Below are 24,273 nucleotides of genomic sequence, written 5' to 3' on the forward strand. Positions count from 1 at the left end.
GGGGAGAGGGGGGGGGGAGGGGAGGGCAGCGGGGGTTGTCTGTGCCACCCCCAAATTTTTAATGTCGAAAAAATCAAAGGTATTTTAAAATAATATTTAACCTCATTTTATGGCATTTCTTATGTTCAACAACTGAGTATAAGCATTTCTCTTGAAGTAATATAGTTGTACAATATAGTAATGTAATATAGTAAATATTAGTAATTAAATCGTCAAGACCTCTTGTGTTACCAGTTTGGGATTTGGAATGCTGGTCCTAAATTGGAATTAAAAGTAACTTGCCTTTGGAAAAAAAAGTTGCCCCCCCCCCCCCACTAATAGGATTTTCGAGTTTGGGGAACATTCACTTTTGTTTGTTTGTTTGTTTTGTTTTGTTTTTTTTTTTTGTTTTTTGGTTTTTGTTTTGTTTTGGGGTTGTTTTTTTTTTTTTGCTTGTCAAAGAAATTCTGGACTTGAGCCCCCTCACTTTTAAGTTTGTGACTACGCCTCTGTGATTGGTGAATAAACATTTATGTATATATGTTCTTCTTCTTCCTTTTAAACCACAAACCACATTCTGGTGTATTGTCGTGATTGGTACTTGCCCATGGGGAAACAAAGATCTATTCACAGTTCATAAAAAAACATTCTGGTGATATTTACAATTAAAACTGCCGGAGCTAGGTCATTCTGATAATGCTGTCCTTGAAACTTTCCAGGCTAGAGGCGCTGACAGCAGTAGATGGTAGGTTGTACCATAGTGTTATTTGCTGATGGAAAGAAGGACTGCTGATGACCCTGAATTCTGGAGTAAGGGAGCTAGAACCTGATGTTATGGCCCTGTGTTGTTAAGTTAGCTCCCCTTGGTACAAGGTATAGTTTTGTGTTGGTATTGCGATAAGATGGTGAACAATAAGATAAAGCATGATGACCTTTGCTTTATGTCTGCGCTCCTGTAGTGTTGGCCATTGTTAATCTTCGAGCATCCTATTCACACTAGTACTAGTTGTTCTATAATTCCCAGTACTTAACGAAGCGTGCTGTTCGCCTTTGTACCATTTCCACTTCATAGATGTTTTTCTGAGTTACTGGGTCCCATATGATGGAAGCATACTCCACTATTGGTCTTAATAAGGTGGTGTAACACTGCACCTTGATAGTGCTAGGGCATGTGCTGATGATGCGTCTCAGAAAAGCAATGATTATGTTTGTTTTTCTTTGTAATTGTTCCAATGTATTGATTCCATGATAAGTTGCTACTGATGTTAAGGCCTAGATATTTTGCTGACTTTATTGTGGCTAGGTTCTTTCCATGGATGGTGTTGTTTCTTATTATCGGTTTCAATTTGTTGGTCACACGCAACACTTCACATTTTTCATCGTTTTTCCATGACTGCAGTCTTTCATGGTCTTCTTGGATGTAGTTGCCAGGTGTTTTCTTCTTTACTGATCTTTCTGTAAAGAAAACAGTCATCCGCAAAAAGACGGAATGTTGATGTTACTCTTTCTAGAAGATCGTTAATTATGTAAATTAGGAAGAGAAGTGGGCCAAGCACCGTTTCCTGTGGCACCCATGATGTGACGTCTGGTGTTCTTGATGACTTCCTTTCTAAGACGACCATTAAGAAAATGTTGATCCACTCTAATGCCCTGCCTCTTATACCATAATAGTAAAACTTGCTTAGGCGTCTTTGATGGGACACCTTATCAAAGGCTTTGGAGAAATCAAGAAGGACACAGTCCATTTGGTCTCCACCGTTCAATCCATCAGCCAGCTCTTGGAGAGATTATGATGAACTGGGATTCACAATATCTTTGTTTGCGAAACCCGAATCCGATAATATTCCATTTGCCTCAAGGTATCAAAGTGTGTGATGATGTTGCTGTGTAATATATGCTCCATTAATTTACAACAAATAAAATGTTAGGGAGACTGGTCTGTAATTTGAAGCCTTTCCTCTGTCTCCTGTGTTATGAGGGCCTCTTTCCATTGATTAGGTATCTTTCCTTGTTGTATGGAAGCATTGAATATGGTGGTAAGTATGGGTGTTAATTCATTTGCTAATTCTTTCAGTAATTTCCCTGGGATGTTGTCTGGACCGGTGGCAGTGGCCTTGTGTGGGTGTGGCCTTGTGTGGGTTGATGTTCTGTAGGAGCTTCAGGACACCGGCCTCGTGAACTGTGATGTCTGGAACAGGTGAGTAAAGGCTGTTGGATTTCTCAGGTAAGTTGGCTTTATCTTCCTGCGTAAATACTGAAGTAAACTGTTCGTTCAATTGCAAAATATTGGCTTTAGTCGTGGTGTCACTATGAAGTATCCCCTCTTTACACAATGGCGCCACCCCGGATGTTTCCATTCTCTTGCTTTTGACGAATCCTCAAAACATTCGCTAAGCATCTTGGAGATGTACGAGTTGTATGTTTCTCTACATTTCTTCTGAGTTTCTTTCTTAAGGATGAAGTGACTAGCGGCCCCACGTATATGGACAAAAAATTAAATATCTAATTTTTACTCAGATTTTTGTATGTAACTACCGGGTAATCACTGATTTGTGTACCTTTATAGAATACTATTTTTAACAAAAATAAAAACATGATTTGAAAGATATACATCTCAGATTGGGGTAGGGGTATCATGTTTACATCAAATTCCCATTGCATTTTAACCCCGCCCCACTCTTTGAAGCCCTTAAAATATACGAGCGCAGATAGGTACTATTTTCTCCTTTGACTGGTTACTGCATTTTATTCAAATCTACCAATATGTGAAAGGAGAAAATTGTACCTAACTGCGCTCATATGCTATTTTTAAAAATATTGTTAAATCTAGATGGCCTTTCCCATTATAAGCAGATCGACGGAACTAGATTTTCTGACGTAAGAATGAATTCATATGCTAATCGAGGCACAGGCGATACTTTCTAACTGACCAATCAGCTAAATGAAATTCGTTACGAGTGAGTACCACAAAACATGCTTGGAATTTTACTGCTTGCCGATATTTTTTTATGCATTTGAGTCACAGATTAGACACGGATCTACATATGTACCTTTTTCGAGACCACAGTAAAATTTACATACAATTACAAACAATTGATAGAATATACATCATATATACATTAGTTTAAAGTTTTGTAGCGTCACTAGATAGCGTGTTTGGTGAGCAATTCGCTAGGTCTTCACGTATTCCCGAGTATCGGTGAATACATGTTTCATGTGCATTTCTTGACCTAAAAACCATAAATGCTGAAAATCCATGCGTATTATTAAGTATAAACAGCATTGGCTGACCATTATAAAAGTTGAAATGTAGAAAAGGATAACAGGTAAATTGACCTTAAGTAACCACGTGTCTGCGATAAAATGTAAACGTACTAAACCAGCATGTTTTGTTGTTCTGTCATCGGATTGGACAATGACTAAATTCGAAATAATAACAATAGTCATATAAGGTCTTCTCGGACACGAACATCCCTCTATTGTACTAAGACCCGCCCATTCTCTTGCCATAAAAGAAAATATTCGCACAAACCTGGCCGAATTTAGCTGTGAAAGGATCTAAAAAATCAAAGATAATGCAGTTTTCCTTATAATTAAAATGTGTCTGAAGTATTGAAACTATTCAAAAGGCGTCTTCTTTATTCACTCGTGTTTGAAAACTACCAACATCGTTGTAGATTAAATATAATTCGTCGTGGAAAAAGGGGCCCCAGATAGCAGTTATGTCACATCATCCTTTCCTTAAAGTTATTCCAATCTTGTTGCTTTCCACTTTTCTTGGCTTTGTTGTAGCACCACTTTTTCTTTTTTGATAGTCTTTTCATTTTCCGGCGGATCCACACCTGGTTAAATCTTTCACTAGTGACTTTTGATGGTAAATATTTCTCCATTAAGTTGGCACACTTTTCTGTGAAGTTGTTTCATAGGATGTTTGTATCAGTAGTTTCAGAATGCTTTATATGGAATTCCTCTGCAAACTGTCCCATAGCTGTACGGAGGTTTTAAATATCTGCATTCTTTCAAATGTATATCTTCCTGCATGCTATCTGGTTTCTGATATTTGGCTTTGCTGAGGGTTTCTATATACAAATGTATGCAATTGTATCATGGTCGCTTATGCCTGGTATACCTATACATACCTGTGAACTAGGTTAGGACGATTTGTTAGAAAAATTTCTAAGGTTACTTCGTCTCTAGTTGGAAAGTTAATAATTTGATGGAGTCCTGTGTTTGATTTTGTGGCAATGAAATGCTCATTGATATCCTTTGGATATGTCGCTTGGTCAGTTCAGATAAAAATGTTATTTTAGGTTTTGTAATTTACTAATTATTAAATCTTCGAAATTTGAAATGCATCTGTTTGAAAGACATTCTTGTACCGTGGTTTTATGTAATAATCATGATAACCCTAAAAGTTTAATAATATGATGACTGTGCGACCGTTAGGGCGAGCTCAGATTCTTGTCCAGTTTTCATTTTAATAGGTCGGACTCGTCAACCGGACGTGACATTCGGTGGTGGGTTTAAGACTCTGACGCCACATGACGTCGTTTGTTGCTTTACCAAACTGAAGCCCGAGCAGGGTTGATTTCAGTTAGCTTAAGGAAAAATTTAAACTTATAATATAATTACATGTTCATAGACAAAAAATCAGCATGCCTTACCAGAGGTTTTGAAAAGATATCGTGTTTTGAAATTGTTTGCATTAATCAAACAAAAATATACAAAAATTATAAAGCACAAATTCTGGATTTTAATTTATCAAAAATTGTTTTAGAAGAGGTGTACAAATCCATATATAGACATTTAAAATGTTGCACACAGGTCATTCATTTAGTGGAACTCTTCAACTCCAGGGGAGAAACCAAATAAGTTCGAATTACGTTGCGTATGACCTTAAGACTATTTTTCTGCAATAAACAGATAAATTCATGAAATCAATGCAAGTTTATTATTCGATTAACTTTTGTCGATATTCTCGCGAGAACGTTACTTTTGAGTTTGTGTACGAAGTAGACTGGTCCCCTGTCTCATCGTATACAATTCAATATTTTTGATTTGAATTTACCAGGACTGATTTGTATTAAATGTAGCTTCCTGTGTAATTTTGTTGAATGAAGTCGACTGGTAACAATTTTATCGAAGTTGTGACATTACTTTTGGATACAGTTATGTCTAACAGACAAATTAATTCTTCAAAGATTTTCATTTAGTGTTGTTTATCCAAATGAATTATTGGATCAAACACAGTCTTTTTTTCATCTTGAATAGTCACATTAAAATTTGAGACAAAAAATTGTTTCAAATTACTTCGCATAGTCATTTATTGGACCTTTCTGCACTCAGAAATTGTTATGTTTCTGGTGTTAAAAAATTGAAAAGCAATAAAATAATTTTAAATTGTCAATTTTCTGAATTTATACAGAGTTGTTCAATTATCTTATATATTCAGAAAATGAAATAAAATGTTGTGGTGTATGATGTTTATTTTTAGGTATTACTCAGATATAGTGTTAATTTTAAGTTTAAATTGAACTATTTTTTTCAAAGACTTTCACGATATAGTTGATAATATCATTTGCCAAATTATATGTCGGATAGAATTCATGAAAGTTAATTTAATATATTATTTAGGACCAGTTTGGAACATTTCACAGCGCAAAATTACTCTTCGTACTCTTACATTCTGCATGTAAAAAATTGGAATCCAAACTTTGCAACACTGAATACTTCAAAAGAGGAAAAGTTGATCTTTTGACCTTCCGCCACAAAATATAGTTCCTCACTAAATGTTTTCGGTATACTCTAGTAGTTAATCGAATATAGTTTAATTTGCATTATAGAATCCAAATTTAATGTAAAAACTAAAACATTATGTAGAATTTTTAAAATAGAGGTCAAGATGAAAATCTGCTAAAAAATTGAGTAGTGAAACTCGTTAAAAGGCTTCCGAAAGTTTGTTTGTTTGTTAGTTTTTGTTGCGCTGCCATGGCAAGACAGTCAGCCATTCGAGGTAAAATAAACTTTACTGTAGATTTATTTCTTCGAGGAATTTAAAGCTTACGAAGGAACGGACGAGAAAACAATACTAAAAATGGTTTGAATTGAAAAGGTAATGCACATTACGGTGTACATCTGGTGAATTTATAAGTAGAGATCAAGAGAACAGTTCTATTATAGCACTTTATTGATTATATTCAAGATATTTGTGGAACCGCATGCATTTTACGATTTTGTCGGTAAGTTTTTAAATGTCCTCAATAATACACATTGAAATTACTTATGTTTGATGACTGAACATTTTTCGTAAATTAAAGACAGATGATTTATACAATTTTGTTTCTTTTGAGGAAATTTGATATGTCACAGGTTTAGAATAGTGGATAATTCTTTGAATTTGTTCTTCTAAGACTTGAAGAAATACCTTCCTTTTTTTTCCAAAAAAGTACTCAACTAGAGTAGTCATGGTAAATTTAATCAATTTACCTCTTTTTATTCAATAATCTGTTGTTTCTCTTGAATAAAAATGAAATATTTATGAAAATAAAATTTTCTTCAGTTCATTAAATTTATTTATAATAATAAAATATATAATACTTCAATAAAATTACAAATCACATTCAGTAAAAGGTGTCAAATGAAAAAAAAATTTCATAATTTGTTAGCTAGGCGCTGAAAGTGCAATATAAGCTCTAAAAATATACCAAGCCAGGTGAATTAATTTCATAAGGAAAATCAAAATGGTAAAAAATCAGCTTGTGTGATTTATCAGATTTTTTACCATTTTGCTTTTCCATCTTTTTTAAAAATATATTTTTTCTTTAAAAAGAGACCTCAACATGCAGTTAGGAGTTATCAAAAATATAAGCTAATTACCGGTAAGATAAATAAATTAATCAAAATAATTATTGACTTATCCGACTTTTTATTTTTTTTTTTAATTTAAAGAGAATATCAATAATTCATATATTCTTTATATATTTATTTTTTTCTACATATTAAGTAGTAGTCATATTAATATACAAACTGATACAAAACATAAAAGTTTTGCCTACCTTTCAAAAATTTCTTGCTAAAAAAAATGGGATTTGTTTTTGCTTATAAGGCCAGACCTTTTAATTAATCTATATAATAATATTTTAAGACTTAAGAGTGAATAATTATTAGTTTGAGTCCATTCAAAAAATTTCTTTTAGTCTTGGACTGTTAATTTTTTTCAACTCAATGTTCTGTAGTAATGTTTAGAAGCATAAAAGGAAGCTGCTATTCGTCCACGTGGCACAGTGGTTACAACGTTTGCCCTAGAGTCGCGGAGTTAGGAGCTCATCCTTACGTCGCGGGTTCGAATCCAATTCGGGACGTGGGACTGTTCCTTAGGATGAGACCGTATAATGGCAGGTGTTGGTACGAAAAACACACGTACCTCACTGCTTATTGACATTACACGCTAAGTATAGATATAAATTTGCAGCCCTCCACCGGCAAGAGGTGGTATTTCTAAATGATTGAAACATTCTTCAGACAATAAACAAATAAACAGACAGACAAACGCTGCTATTCCACCAAAAAGAGTCCCTGTTAGATTTCAAACTGGGTTTACTATTTCTTTTCAAAGCTCTACAATACCAAGAGTGAAAGAAGAAAGCGTCTTTAAAATCCTTTAAATCTGAATAAATAGGATATACAAGCAGATGCATTTTGAATATTTCAATTAAACAGACACCAGACATGAATACCACCTAAACAGCAATTAATAACTTGCACGCATAAACAAATCTTACAGTCAGATGTATATTGATTTTTCTTTTTTAACTACCTAAGAAATTGATGAAATTTTTTATATGGGGTTTAACACTTTAGATTGAACAAAACATTTAAATAGCTTCTGACTATGATTATGTACGCTTACAGAAAATTGGCTTAGATTTAACCCAATGCTAAAATTTCTGCAAAATAGCCATTAGATCTGTTGAAAGCTGAACGTAAAAGATGAATATGAGTTAGGGCAATAACAATTGCCCTGAAGTCTGGCTAAAATGTTTCGATATAATTCATCTGTGTAACAAATGAAGAACATTTGTGGTCACAACTTAGTTTTCGAGAATGTAATTTTTAAAGATGTTGCCATTTAAAATTTTTAAAGAAAACCTTAAAAAAAAACCGTGAAAAAAGAATGTGTTAATGTCTGTAACATCGTATATGGTAATGTCTGTAACATCGTATATGGTAATGTCTGTAACATCGTATATGGTTGCGTACACAAAGACGACAAATATATGCAGCTCAAATTACTTTTAATAATTTTCAATATGATTTGCCTATCGAAAAATTATAAATCAAACATATCAGCAAGTTTACATTTTAACAATAATCTGCTAAGGTTTCAGATATAACGATAAACAACAAGGAATTGACTGTGAATAGAATAATGCTACGGTATGTCCGTATGATAAACACTTTTGAAACTTTGAAACTTTTTATTTCACTAAAGACCCCACATGGGGTATGTTAGTACAACAAGAATTTAACAATTGAACAAGTAAACACATGAACAGTTAACATGATGAACAAGAAAAAGATCTTTAATGGACAGTTCTGATGGATGTAAAAAAAAAATAGAAAAAATAAAGTTTACATCGTAGGAAGTTCAGGCATAAAATGTTTAAGAACAGTTCTACAAATCTTAGCTAAACCTTTATGTTCATATATTTAAGAAGTATCGTTAAATCATAAAACGACATTGTGTTTGGATTCATGTAAATATTTTTAGGTATAAATTTCTGCCTTTTATTCCTAAAAAAGGACACTTCAATAAATAATGAAACTCATCACCAAGTTCGTTGTTATTGCAGAGGTTACATATGTCTCGGATCAGGAAGGATATGGAAATAACGAACAGTATTCAATCTCAACGTCCATTAAACAAATATACAAAATAAGAGCAGAGCAAACACGGACCTCCGAAACATCAGAGGTGGGATCAGGTGCCATGGAGGAGTGAGCATCCCCTGCCGACCGGTCACACCCGCCGTGTGCTCGTTGTCATAATCAGGAAATAACGGGGAAAAAAATCCGTGGTCAATTCAGTGTATGATTAATGGACTAACAATTGGTATGAAAAACGTCAGTCAGCATTTCATTCAATGATAAATTGTATTTGCTGACAAGGTCATTGTATCGACCATAGAATTTACGAAATGATGACTTTAAACGAGACTGTTGATATTCTTGTTTCATCAACTTGCTTGTCAATAATTTACCTCGTTTAAGAAATTGTTCATACGTAGAGCATGCTCTAGCGTATCGAATCAACTGAGATATAAATACTCCGTATGCAGGTGATGAAGGTATATTGCTGCATAAGTAAGGGAAGTTGACGATAGAAACAGGTTGGGGGGAAACGTAAATTCCGCTATAATAGTGGTATTTCACTATTCTAGTGAAATTACGCTATATTTCTAGTCGTTGATACCCTCAATTTCACCGGATACCATAAAAGGCGTTTGAACCGCACGCCACGGTGGGTATTACAATGAACAAAAACTGTCATGCTTGCATGTTTTAAAGAGCTAAAGCCACGAACTATCAATATCTGCCTTTAATTTTAGACAAAATTTAAGTTTGAAATCACAAAGCCTATCATATGTCATTTTGTAAAGCACAATGTCATGGTACGCTACAAATAATTTTTTGGCACACAGGCCACCGTCCTTAGCACATGCGCAGAGACAAATATACCTATGTAGTTAAAAACTGCTTAAAAACGCCGATTTTACGGCAGTTATTCCAAAATTTGAATTTGGCCACAGTAGAGTACCCTTTCCAAACTTTGCATACATAAAAATATTACATATATGCAGCTTTATGCAAAATATCTTAGAGGTACTCGCGTGTGGCCAATATGAATTTTACATTTTATGAACGTTGAGCTTTCAGAAATTGAAGCAAGGACCTCCATTTTTATAGTAGTTATAAGTTCATCATATGCATAAATACCCTAAATTAGTTATTAGTATATCAGATTTATTCTTGATAATTATATAATCCCCAATTTGTCAATAATTCTTTAATAGAATTTCTTAAATTGTCATTTTATATGTGTTCTTTCATATAATTTAAAATTACGCTCTTTTCTTTCATGCTTACGTACATGATACAATGATGACGTCATAATATGACCGATAGGCCTACTGAATCTGAGCAAAAATAATTTGAAGAAATTTGTCAAAATAATTTTATAATTAGAAAAAAAGTGTTGAAAATTGATTTATGTCGGGTTTCCACTTTGTTGATAGCACTAGATGTTGAACGTAAAAAAGCCAAATCCGAAGGTTATATCTTACAAGCAACTCTATGACTGTGTATTCTAGTAAACGTAAAAGAGTAAATAGTTTGATCTGTTTACAAATAAAGAAATATATGGCGTTTATGAATATTATGCATTCAAGATTTACAGCAAATGTTAGTTAGCTAACATTATTTTAAAACTCTAAAACGCTTGTTCTCTCTCTCTCTCTCTCTCTCTCGCCGTAGATTTTCCCTTCTTTATTAGCCTATTACGATGTCTGAGAATTTTTGATTTGGACTTCTAATTTACAAGATCAACTTATATATTTGACGATGTCCTTTATGAAGTGCAAGAACCATTTCATAAATACTAAAAGTATTATACAATTTTGATAAGAGCTTATTTATAGAGACAGTTTTTATGTTATTTTACTTTTTTACGGAAGGGGTAATGGGACGGCATTCCTTTAAAAAAAAACGACGCAGAATTTTTTCCCGAAGGAAAAAAAGAAAGAAAAATCTAGTGTATTTGTAATCTAATAACTCTGAAACAGAATAACTGCGGATGATCCATCCGCACACGTAAACATTATAGAAGAAGTTTGTCTCGTAACTGCTAAAGGCATAGACATAAAATGGATCGGACAGACGTAAGAAACGGGATCACTGAATTATCTATAGATAGAAGAAAATATTCGCGGAAGTGATGTGAAAGTGTTATTTGGGGATGACAATTACTTAAAATAAGTGTTAAAATTAAGCTTTTATTTTCACTACATTTTATATACATACCACTTGCACCTATGTATATCTGCAGTGAACGCGAATTGGGACATGTATTTTTGTTACTTAGGATGCCCCTTCACTATGACTAGTAGTTAGATTGGTTTCGCTTCAAATATAAACAAGAAACATTTTGACGCAAACGTCAAAAATCGGCCGCTAACCAATTAATTCTTCTTTGATAGAAGTAATTCGAAACTAAAATCTGAGTGATCTGTTTTTTAAATTTCTTATATTTTCCTGTTGAAATATCCTCGTGACATGAAATACTAGCATGCGACATTGCCGATTTTCTTTATGCAAAATGCACGTACACTTTTATATGTGTAAGCAAACTGCACATAGACCTCTGCGTCTCTGCACGCAGTTTCGTACAAACGAACTCTGGTGGAAGTTTGATGTTTAAGTAATTATTACATAAAAGTAAAAATCTAAAGTTTAGATTTAGCTATAGTTTTTTTTTTTTTAATTCAAACGTAACAAATATGAAATATGTAGGACTCTCTTAGAGGATGTTAACAACCCCCTAATCGATATAGATCCACCACTACATTTCTTCTCTTTCAGTGTTGAGATGTGGCGGGAAAATGATTGGCACATTGTAAAAACGTGCTTTATTCAAGCCTCATAGACAAAATTGTCGTACAATGCCGTGCCTTTAAGAAATCAATATTTCATCAAATTTTTGAAACACTTTCATAGAAAATGTATGAATAAACACGGCATTTTAAAATAAGTACAACAAATCCTGTCTAGACTGTTTAAAAAGAGAAAGTAAATTGTTGATATACAACGTGGTCTTTGTTTGAGACTATGCCTACACAAGAATTTTTCCGCACTTCAGTAATGTCAGATCGAGTTTGTCTGAGTGTGATTTGGGGACAAGCGACAATCCTTTGCTAATTGAAATACTTGATTTTTTTTGTACAATAAACAGGCGCAGATTTGTTTTTTATGCAGTACACAATAATGTGATTTAAGATGAAAGGATTAAAACGCATGTCTTACCCCCCCCCCCCCCCCCCCCCTCAAGACAAAATAGAAGCGATAGCGATATAGAACATGAGAATTAAAAATAGTCAATCAAATGAAAAAAATGCACTGTTTAATTTTGCTTAAATGGCAAGATAAATACCTGAAAGAAAAAGAAAAAGAAACCTAAATCAAAATGCGTGTGATATCAATATTATCTAGCGAACTACGATATACCTGATAATATAACTAGAAAAACTCGAACTTTGAGCTACAATCTATAATTTTTTATTATAACTTTTTTTATAAAAATCTTTGAAATCAAATTCATTTTACTTAAACCCCCTCCTTTTCTTTAAAACTTCAAGAATTCTGCAATACATACATTTTATTGTCAAAATGCACGAATAAATCTGGGTTCGTCATATACACAAAAAACATATTTACCCACTTTATAATTTATTTCTGTATAATAGACCCAAATTTTTTTTTTGAAAAAGATTTAATAATTACTGCGCCCGGCTTAACTTTTTATTTATCCAGTCACAAAATTAAATTAAATTAAATAGTTTTAAAACTACATCATAAACAGAAAAAAACAATTGTAACGCTTGGGTTTACAAAGGTAATAACTTACTGTAGAATGTTTTATTGCAAAGGACTTTTTACGATGTTATGACGTTACGTTACAAATAATGACGTTCCTCATGTAAATTTCATTCAAAACACTGCCATACTGTCAAGTCTCTTCTTGAAAAAGTATAAAAGATATCTAAAAAAGGAAAACAGTTCTGAAAAGCTACAAGTCTACACTATCTTTAATGAACTTCTCATTGATTTTTTAGTTAAGGCATATTTTGTTAGTTCGTGGCTTTAGCTCTTTTAATAAATTTTCTACCGTTGCGTTTGAAAATGCGAACGCTCTATTTTTAACGGAAGTTGCATTTTTAACATAGCAACCGATGATTGCGGGGATATATAAGCCTGTTTGAATCTCACTTATTGCTCATTAATGTGCACAAATTAATGTTTGTTACAATTGTCAACTTAAACTGGAAAGGGTTTATTGAATTAAACAAGAAAAAGATTATTTCTGTCTGCATGGTTACGGGTATGGAGGCCCGTTATGGTAAACGGAAAGACCCATTATAGCAAACATGAAAAAAGAGTGTATTGATAAACTCGATGTTTTTTCTCTTAACAAAATCAATATATAATAAATAATCCAAAAATTACATAAAAACGATCCCAGAAAATGTATCTGTTTTTTATATCGGCTGGTTAATTGTTCATTTCAGAAAAAAAACTCAAATTATTTCGGTGTCCGTTATATTTAACAAGAGTGTCTGTAACCTTATTTTAACACATGTTCAAATAATTATAATTCAACAATCTTTTTACCTTCACAAGAATATATCTTATTCAACATTGTTTGGTTATGCACTTAGGCAAAAATGATTTAACTTTAAAATCTGAGAAAATAGGTAAAGTTATTTTTTTTTTTTTTTTGTTATTTAAAAAAATATTCATATCTAATTATTTTCATACTTTTAGATTTATGCCATTGTATTATTGTTTAAACTACAAGGAATCTTCAAATAACAAATCATCACTGCTAAGCATAAGAAGTGTTTAAAATATCTTCGACTCAATTTCACAATTAAAAATTGACGTAAAACATCAAATTAGCCGCAAACAATTTAGCAATTGAAAAAGTACTTTCACAATTCTGAAAGCATATCCATGCAATGGAAGTGCAAGATATTCAAAGCTGAAGTAGAATCTTGAGAAGCGTATATTTTCATTTTACAATCAATTCTTTTATCATAGACTTCATAGGCGTCAGAACCGGTGGGTGCTAGGGGCGCCCAGCCCCCCTCCCCCTTTCTTGCAAGGATAGACATTTTCTTTGTATTGAAAATTGGGTTTTATCTGTTTTGTTGGTTTAACCCCCCCCCCCCACTTTCAATAAACCACCCTTTAAATTTGCTTCAGACTCCTATGGGCTTTGTTACATCGATGAATATATATCTGATAAGCAAATGTATTAATATATGTATATCCGTACTTATTAAAAAAAATATTTGTTTTGCTTTGAAGACAGTCTGAAATAAAAATGACCGAACCACGTGCACCCTCCTGAATCTTGATCCTACAGAAGATAATTCCTATGTTTTCTGCAAAATAGGCTATGCTGCAAGGCACTGTGCAAAATGTGGAAACGAGATTATACTTGTATCATTGGCAGCATTCGCAGCTATAACATATTCAAAACAATTTTTACGAGTTGAAGAGTTTTTGATTTTTTATTAACCATGCACTTTATGAACCACGTCATTATGATGCGACCGAGAAAATCAAAATTTCCTTTTATATATATCAGCTAATCTAATACCTTTTGTAAACTCTTCTTATAAGTATATAATCAAAAATTATCAAATAACTTCATGAAAAATGACCATGAAATTGAAACATTATATCAATAATATTTTAATTTTTTCTGATGATTTTTCTACATGTTATCAATGAAGAATTATAATACTGAACTTTTACAAAAATAACTTCTCATTTCCCATGTTCACTATTTAACAACCATGTATAAAAAGATCGGCTGCAGCAGCGGGCGATCTTAATGGGTCTTTCAGTTTACCATAATGAGCCTCCATACCCGTAACCATGCAGACAGAAATAATCTTTTTCTTGTTTAATTCAATAAACCCTTTCCAGTTTAAGTTGACAATTGCAACAAACATTAATTTTTGCACATAAATGAGCAATAAGTGAGATTCAAACAGGCTTATATATCCCCGCAATCATCGGTTGCTATGTTAAAAATGCAACTTCCGTTAAAAAAAGAATGTTCGCATTTTCAAACGCAACGGTAGAAAATTTATTAAAATTCAAAACATGCAAGTTTGACAGTTTTTGTTCATTGTAATACCCACCTTGACGTGCGGTTCAGACGCCTTTTATGGTATCCGGTGAAATTGAGGGTATCCACGACTGGAAATATAGCGTAATTTCACTATAATAGTGAAATACCACTATTATAGCGGAATTTACGTTTCCCCCCAACCTGAGAAAAGTTAAAGTCATCACGTTTATCATATAGCTTGGTTGTTAGATTACCATTTGTGTCTTTTTTAAGTAAAATATCCAAGTATGAAGCAGAAGTGTCGGACTCTGTGGTATCTTTTATCTCAAGCTCACTAGGATATATCGTGTCGACGTAGGAATGGAAATTATCATTATTAATTGACAATACGTCATCGATATATCTAAATGTCGAGTTTAAGGCCACAGCAAGTGTTTTTTTCTTTTCACGCAAAAGATTTTGCATAAATTCTGCTTCATATGAATATAAAAATAAGTCTGCTAATAACGGAGCGCAATTTGTACTCATGGGAATTCCAATAGATTGTTGGAATACCTGGTCTCCAAAAACCACATAGATATTGTCAATCAGAAACTCAAGCATCTTCTTGATGTCAACTTCAGAGTACTTATGTGTGCAATCAGAATATGTTTTAACAAAATAATTTTTCAAATGACCAATGACGAGGTAAGTAAACTTACGAGTTCCATTTTTGTTGAAGAAGCAGCTGTCAATGATATCAAAAAGCCTGGATTTTAATTTGTCGTGCGGAATTGTTGTGTATAAAGTTGAAAAGTCGTAAGTTTTTATGCTGTTGATTTTTGTAAAGTCTTGTGATTTCAAATTGTCCAAAAGTTCTTTAGAATTTTTAAGTATCCACATCTGATTGACACCACTTCTTGAATATATAGTTGTACAGTACTCTTGAAGTTTTTCCTTCACAACTGTCAATATTTTAGTGAGAAGTAACGAAAGAGGCTTAGTTGAACATTTACTGGAACCTGCAATGTATCTTTGTTTGTAAGGATCTATCTATCAATACTATGAAATCTACCAGCTTCAATTGGCAAGTTATGACTGACATAACGAAATTTAATTAAATATAATCTAAGATCATTTGATAACATGTTTAGATATTGTTCAAAACCAAAATTTCACTTGTACATTCTATAGTTAAGGCATTTTGGAGAATTTATTACATTTACATTCCAGTTTTGGATAAAATTATTTTTTAATGTATTCTTAAATAACGCACCAATTTTGCATGATTCATCAACATACTAAGTATTCCACATAAGGTCCAAATTACAATCGTGTAAAATATTTTGAATTTCCTTAAGCCATTTTGAATGATAAAAATCCTTTTAAACTAAACTGATACAAATTTGAATGTATTACAATGCGAAGGAAATTTTCTCATTTTCACTACAAAGAATCCTTTTCCAGAAGCTATCCATGTTAGAGTTTTTCAATATACAAAGTGGTATTCTACCCAGTCGAATTCTTATTGTGGTGTAAATTACGAACTCTTTCTCACAAAAAATAGTCTATGTAAAAGTGTGCATTATTTTCAGCCAAATATGGTATTTGAAAAATAGAGCCAGTGTGAAAACAGTGTGAAAAGTTAAAATCGCCAAAAAATAATATATCTATTTTTGGAACAAATCGCAAAAATGATAAACGCCTAAAAGACCCAGTTATTACACATATATAGTAAACGGTTATATAAGCAAAATATTATATACATGTACGTAAATGCTGTATTTTAGAGTTAAGAGATTCATTACAGATACATATGGCACGCTAAATTCACATAAATGAGCTAAACCTACTTTCACATATTATAAAGTAGGTTTATCGACTGTAAACTATAGTTTACAAAGTGTAAACTAAAGTTAACGATTCGTAAAGCATAGTTTTCATCTGTAAAACTATTATAACGGTTGTTAACTATAGTTTACGAACGCTCATCTAATCTAAGTTTATTTGTCTGTAATAAAACGTTAAAAATAGATATTGTTGATAAACTATAGTTTACCACCGATAAACCTATTTTATCGACTGTGAAATTATGGTTAGCTCATTTTTGTGAATTTGCCATAGATACTTTTAATTTGAGAGTTAACGTAGAACCTTTGTCAATTGACATCATATCTAGTGAATGTGTTAAGCCTGTATTTTGGTGCTTGATTTAATATGACGTCACAATAAATTTAATGTTACTTTCCCGTACTCTACAGCTTCAAAAATATGTAGAAAATAAAGCATTTGAAATTTGTGGAATTCAAACCTATATTATATATATATATATATATATATATATATATATATATATATATATATATATATATATATATATATTAATATGACGTCTAATTGAGCTAAAATGTTTCGCTGATCTTGATCTATAGACTGTGCTTGTTTAAAGCTGGCTCATTTTGGCAATTTTTATAACATATATGTTTTTACAAAAAAAAATTTTTTTAATTAATAAACAACTTTGAAACACAATATATGTTGAGGTAAATGTTACACCTAACATAGGGCCAATCTCCAAACGCTTTCAGGAACGCTGGGACGTTATTACAAGGAGATGTTCTAAACAATTGATGTCACTCTGTCTTTCTTGGGATATCCACAAGTTAGGACAATTGAAGAGTGAGATCAAGTCCTTAGAATCATCCCTCAACGATATCATGTCCCAGGCCGATCTTGATGAAGCCCATAATATTATAGACACCTATAATATGGCCCTGACAAATAAAGTCAACAAGACTCAAAAAAAGAAATTTCTCCGCGACAGTGTTCCACAGTCTAGGAACAACTGGTCAGAGGTCAGAGTTAACAAAACACGCAAACCCCGCTCGAGACGCTTTAAACGCATTAAGGCAATCGTGAGGGACGGACCCATACAAACTCCTGACGTCTGCCCAGTGCTCAATACATCTAGTGCTCCTCTCTCCGAATCGGAGACCTCACTTCTTTCCAAGGGGCTAAATTTCTGCCCCACGCCACATGAGGTCGACGAAAAACAAGTCAGAGAGGACACCCGAGCATTCTTCCGGAGACTACGTTTGAAGGAGCACTTCTCTAGAAAAGACTCCGAAGTAAATTCATACGACTCTTCCAAGCCAGATTTACACGATCTAGAGGAACACAAACTCTATAAGCCCAAGAGTGACTGGGAACCTGCACCGGGCAAGTGCGGCGCGCTTGAGTCGTATATTGACGCCGTTGAGTCAGACATAGAGAAGCTCCTTTCAATGCCAGACAAGACTCCCGACAATTTGAGTAAGGAAGAGAGATCTGCCTTACAATCATTAAAAAATCGGGATGACATTGTAATCAAGAAAGCAGACAAAGGCTCTACAGTTGTAGTAATGGATAAAGAGACTTACATGGCGGAAGCCCAAAGACAACTCTCAGACGAACGTTTCTATAAGAAACTGGACTCTGACCCTACTAAAGAATTCTCCACCGCCATTACCAAAACTCTTGACGATATGTTTGAGAAAAATGAGATTGGTATCAACGTCTATGAGACCTTAAATCCTATTGACTGTAGACCAGGACAATTTTATCTGCTTCCTAAAATACACAAAGAAGGCATGCCAGGTCGCCCCATAGTCAGCGCAATTGGACACCCCACGGAGAAAATTTCTGAATTCATTGATTTACATCTCCGTCCACACGTAGAGAATTTGCCATCCTATCTCAAGGACACCACGGACTATATTAACAAGACGCCCTCTACTGGCCTCCCAAATCATACCCTCCTCGTGACTATGGACGTCACATCTTTGTACACCAATATTCCACACGATGAGGGTATCGAAGCCTGTAGAGAAGTCTGGGATAGTAGGTCCATACAAATTCCTTCTACAGAGTCCCTTGCTAAGCTCCTTGAACATGTTCTCAAGTTCAACAACTTCATGTTTAATGGAGAACATTACCTTCAGGTTAATGGCACTGCTATGGGTACGAAAATGGCACCGTCTTATGCCAATGTCTTCATGGGCAGACTGGAACGCAACTTGTTACTTCAAGCACCATTTAGGCCCCATAGCTGGTTGCGTTTCATAGACGATATAGAGATGAAGTGGGTGGAATGTCGCGAGAGCCTCGAGGCATTCATTACGTTTGCCAACACCTTTCATCAATCGATCAAATTTACAGTAGACGTATCTAAATCGAAAAACGTATTCCTAGATACTACATCTACCCTGATTGATGGTGAAATCGAATTCAGTCTCCACACCAAACCCACAGACTCCCACCTATATCTTATGCCCTCTAGCTGTCATCCCCCACACACTTTTAAGGGAGTGCCTAAGGGTCTAGCCACCAGAATTCGACGCATCTGTTCGTCCCCTACCTTATATCAGGAGCAAAGTGGTCTTCTTAAGTCCCACTTATGCAAAAGAGGCTACAATGCCCGCACCGTACAAACAGCTATTGATGAGATGGCGGGACATGACAGGCAAAACCTATTACGCTACAAGGAGAAAGACAATAGCGGCAGGGTCCCTCTGGTAACCACATACCATCCCGTCCTTAAGAACCTTAGCGGTATCCTTCAAAAGAACCTACCAATTCTCCATTCAAACAAACGAATGGCAGAGGTCTTTAAGGAACCCCCATTGGCTGCATACAGACGCCCAAGGAACCTAAAGGACATGGTAGTAAGAACCAGACTGGACAACCCATTACCTAACGGGGGCTTTAAAACTTGCTCTGACAGAAGATGTCTTCTTTGCAAGCACAGCACTGACACAGACAGTTTTAACAGCCCTGTTACAGGCCGCAGCTACAAAATACTAGGGAATTTGTCCTGTCATACTGACAACTGCATTTATCTCATCAGTTGCAAAGTTTGCTCCAAACAGTATATTGGTGAAACAGGAGATCTCCGCAGGAGAGTCAATAACCACCGTTCGACCATTAGGACCAAAAAACTCAATGAACCCGTTGGGGAACATTTCAACCTTGAGGGTCACAAATGGGAGGACATGACAGTAGTGGTGATTGACCATAACCCAAGATGGACAGATGCTCAGAGAAAAAGCAAAGAAAAGTTCTGGATGCACAGATTGAAGTCATTCCGCCCTAATGGTATTAACAAACTGAATGACTTCACCAGAATGAACGTAAACTAGACCCAATTCCTGATGATACTAAACAAGATTATTCTCTCAATTTAGTATAAACTCTACAGTTAATTTGCGTCACCAACTCTCGAACGACCCACTTAATTATGAATTGCTTACACCTTTGTTAATTATTTTTTCCCGAGAATAAGTCCTTAAATATTTCAAAATTTATAATTGATCATAATTCATATGTTTAAATATCCCTGCTATATTTTTTTTTTTTTTTTTTTTTTTTTTCTTCGATTATTCGTTATTAAGTAAAGTTACGCCATTTTGAGAGAATGAAACAATGTACGATTTACTGATTGTCGTAATTAATTAGCATAATTAATTCGTTCAATTATGTAAATCGCACTTCGCCCGAGTATACCCGATAGACCGGACGCATTTCATAGCGGTCCGGATTTCTTTCTTTATTAGTGTTTTTAAAAATTTCCAATTCATCATGTAATTAAGTATGTAAATATCTAGTGTTTAGTAGTTTAGTAGTAGTGCTAGTTGTTTTTGTTTCTCTTTTTCCTTTGTTCTTATGACTTTTTAACTTTTTTCTTTGTCCTGAGGAAGGGACAGGGCGTCCCGAAAATTTGACAATTTCTATTGTTCGTGTCGTTGGTCATTTTTAGTGCTTTATATATATATATATATATATATATATATATATCTTAAATTAACATGTGGGCATATTTCATTTAATAGATCCTGACCTTAAGTGGCCAAATCGAAGGTTGTTTCATTTAATTAAATAACACAACTGATTGTGATAATGAAAATGGCATGCAACTATTTTGTTTGAAAACAAATATCCTACGAATTCTTCAGTTGTCGACTAAATACATGTAGTGCAATATCTTGATGAAATGTGTCGAAGTCAAAGATGTGTAGATTGATTGTATACTGTTTTACGTCCCCTTCCAGAATAGTTCACTGATATGCAGACGTCACCATTGCCGGTGAAGGGTTGCAAATTTAGGCCTATGCTCGGCACTTAGGGGCTTTGAGCAGGGAGAGATCTTTATCTTGCCATATCTGCTGTGACACGGGGCCTCGGTTTATACGATCTCATCCGAAGGACCACCCCATTTAGTCGCCTTTTACGACAAGCAAAGGAGGACCTATTCTAACCCGGATCCCCACGGGGAAGATAAGTTGAAGATTGTTGGTAAATTCTGCGATGTTTGTTATAAAACGATGTATATATTTTTTTCACAATTATTTGTTAATTATTCATGTTTATATTTAATGGGTTGTATTTTATAACAATTCTTCTCTAAAATATATTTTAAAATTAAATATTACAATTTTTGTTAAATATTTACTTTGTAAATCTGAACTTTACCCCAAACAAATCATTTAACAATTAAATCCTGTGTAGGTTAAAAAAAATCTCTCATTAGTTTGTTGGGAAAGGTATATATTTTAATCACTTTTTGTAATAATTTGGTATACTCCTCATCATAATAAAGATTGAGAACATTCTGACAATGATTGCAGAAAAAATAGTTACAAATTTACGATAGAAAATTAAGTAGAGCTCATTTGCTTATAATTTCTTTATGTGGACTTAATCTGTTATGTCAGTTGAATAAAAAAGAATTTATTCTTGAGTAATATTGCTTAAAACTGAACAGTTAAGAGCCATTCTCTGTAATGATTTGAAATTTTATATAGGAGCTGTGGCACGCATAGTCTCAGAATTTTCCCAAACTCTCTATGATAAAAGTCATTGATACCCTAAACTGAAATCAGGTAAAAATTGGTTGCTATGTTTTATAGTTACCATGGCAACATGTCTTAAAGTTCGAAAAATGGCATTTTTTAACATGTTTAGAGCCCCATAGTGAACATTTGCGGCAAAGCAAACAATTGGCAATGACTGTTTCCAAAAGTTGAAGGTCAATTATCTCAAATGCATGATAAACATGTTTGGTAAATCAACTATTACATACGTTACTATGGTAACAAAGTATTCAAAAGTAAAAAAAAATTCATTGAATTTTATAAAGTCATACACATAAAAATAAAAAGCAATTATAGGATGAAATGTGACCAAATAATAGAAAAAAGAGCCTTAAAACATAAACCAAGAACAAAATATGATATTTCATTTTGGTTGGCAATGGTTGCCAAGGTTTTTATACCACAGAGAGCCTTCAAAGTAACACTCTGTATGTTTAAATCTGATCCTATCTTTTAAAAAAAGCACAATTCCTCATAACTAATGATCAATTTTATAAGATGTCGGTGTGCTCCAAGTTTTCCCATTTGAAAAAATTCAGATTAGATTCTTTAAATAGAGCGTTGCTATGGAAATAAGCAGAAAATATATGCTTAAAAACCTGAAAAATATTTTCTTTCCTTGGATACGTACCCTTAAATGTAGATTCCCAAAACTTTTATGATTGATATTTATTAACAGCTAACTTGACTTTTAATTTTGACTATCATCCAATGTCTAAGTGGATGCAAGAAGTTGGCACACAGGGTTTAATATTGATATAAACTTCACGAAATCGAACATTTTCCCTTCTTAGTAACCATAGCAACAGTGTTATTTTATTCATCAAATTTTAACAATATATGATATTCAACTTCAGTTCTAACAGATAAGTACTATTCAAGCTGAGTCCTTTAATTTGTTTCTTAATTAAATGGCAATTTAATTCTTAATGCAGCAAAACATAATTCACTTTTAAGCAATGGTACTTTGTTTCCATGGTAACACTGCAAAGTAGCAATTATACCAAATTTTTCTTATGGTTTTGGTGTTACAAGGTCCTAAGAATGCATATTTGCCAGTCTTGAATTTTCATGTTTTTCCTCAAGACAGTAGCATTAACCCAAACTTAGTTACTGGTTTTGCATGGTTACACTGTGTTACCATGGCAACCATAAAAGTTATTAATAGAATAATATTGCTTATACTTATATACTTAAGGTCAAACCTTTTCATTGTTTTTCTTAAGTCGTTGATTGAGTTTGAGCATGTAACACCTACCATTAGTGAATACGGAGTGTTTTTCAACATATTTCAGCATTTTAAATGTATTCCAAATGTACCCTTGGTTACCACTTACTTAGAGATATATTCAAAACAGTTTCTTTACAATTTAAGTGACATCAAGGTGTCATGTTAATGTGAGAATGGTTTGTTTGCTTTTTCTAGTTTTTATTAAGCCACAGTCAAGATTTAAAGTGGCTGAAAATCTCGATTTTTCAAATTTTTCCGGCTGTTGCCATAGCAACCGAGACACATAGCAACGAAATTTTGTTTAATATTTGTTTCTGGTGTCAAGTACTAAGCATGGGTGAAGTTTCATCAAAATCGGTGACCATGCGTGGCAACGAAGTTTAAGTGGTTACAGAGAATGGCTATTAATAAAGAAAAGACGATGTTTGATTAAATGGTAGATTTTTTGGCGATTTTTCATAATATTCTCTTCATGACAAGTACCCTAAAAATGACGGAAAATTTGAATATGTGTAGTCGCAGTATATAATAACCATTCCAAGTTTCACAGGCCTACTACATTTAATAACAAAGAAACAAGTCCTCTGATTTTAACTGATTGATAAGCGAGTGCTAATTTATCACTTTGAAAAGTTTGAAAATCTTGTGACAAAGACTTTTCCGAACTTAAATTTTTTTGGACATATGATTTGAATGATTCATGGTCCATTGTTTATATGTAGGTTGCTCTACAAGATGAAATACCAATGAAGAATATTTTAACAACTGGAAGAAGCTTAAACCATTGTAATTAATTTTACCAAAGCATAATGAATAATGTATCCCTTACACAATTAAAACCACTAAAGTGTTCTCAGTGTAAGAGCGATTCAGAATACTACTGCAGGACATGTAAACAAGATCTGTGTGTACCATGTAAGGAGGAACATGTGATAGACTTTGATACAAAACACCACGATGTAGTGATTGATCGCTTAAAGTATGGAGACATTATCTTACTACAGACTTGTGAGAGACACCCAAACAGTATCAGTGAAATGTGGTCCCTGATATGTAAGCTTCCTATTTGTTCAAACTGTGTAGAGCACACAGGACACAATGGACAGAATATTATATTGTTGTATAAAAATCAGCAGAAACAACATCAAAAAAGAATTTTTCAGGTTAAAAGTGAGATAATACTTCAGAATCATCGTATCAAGTCAGGCATTAATTCTGATTTCAAATCCTATCAAAATGAAATCTTTAAACTCCAGAGA

At 33.6% G+C, this 24,273-nt stretch overlaps 1 protein-coding gene across 1 annotated transcript in view; it reads right to left on the reverse strand.

The window, feature by feature from the left end:
• Positions 1-24,273, reverse strand: part of LOC134252101 (DDRGK domain-containing protein 1-like) — a 59,511-nt gene that overhangs the window by 23,999 nt on the left and 11,239 nt on the right. The window lies entirely within an intron of this gene.

Source organism: Saccostrea cucullata, unplaced genomic scaffold (assembly GCF_032062105.1).
Source record: "Saccostrea cucullata isolate Sc308-1 unplaced genomic scaffold, CSIRO_AGI_Scuc_v1 ctg1598, whole genome shotgun sequence".
Lineage (NCBI taxonomy): Eukaryota > Metazoa > Mollusca > Bivalvia > Ostreida > Ostreidae > Saccostrea > Saccostrea cuccullata.